We start from the raw sequence: 345 nt of genomic DNA, 5'->3' as shown, positions 1-345 counted from the left end.
CTGAAGAAACAAAGTCACCTACATCTTGGATGCCCTGGGGGTAAGCAGATAAACATCAACTTTTCATTTTTGGGTGAACTATCCCTTTAAGACCACTTTAGAATTTTCAGTTAGCATGTCTTCATATCCAGCTAATAATTAATTATTTATAATACCCAACTTAATTTGTTTCTATTTTGAATTCATGTTTGACCTTTTTGTGCTTTTTTGCAGATCTGTGTAGCTGGAAGAACAAAGAAGGGAGTTTTATAATTTACCTCAGTCATGCAAAAGGTAATGTATGTAGATGCTATCATGCTTGACAATATGTATGAACTAATATGTATGTATATATATATATATATA

At 31.3% G+C, this 345-nt stretch overlaps 1 long non-coding RNA gene across 1 annotated transcript in view; it reads left to right on the top strand.

Annotated features, from left to right (window-relative positions):
- LOC107705091 (uncharacterized) overlaps nt 1-268 on the top strand; it is a 13,431-nt gene extending 13,163 nt beyond the window's left edge. Inside the window, exon 3 of the long non-coding RNA XR_001636037.1 lies at nt 214-268. This is a non-coding gene — a long non-coding RNA (uncharacterized LOC107705091). The remainder of the gene's footprint in view (nt 1-213) is intronic.
- Nucleotides 269-345: the final 77 nt, after the last annotated feature.

Source organism: Sinocyclocheilus rhinocerous, unplaced genomic scaffold, assembly GCF_001515625.1.
Source record: "Sinocyclocheilus rhinocerous isolate Xijiao unplaced genomic scaffold, SAMN03320098_v1.1 scaffold3642, whole genome shotgun sequence".
Classification (NCBI taxonomy): domain Eukaryota; kingdom Metazoa; phylum Chordata; class Actinopteri; order Cypriniformes; family Cyprinidae; genus Sinocyclocheilus; species Sinocyclocheilus rhinocerous.
This window is presented reverse-complemented; position numbering and strand designations above follow the sequence as displayed.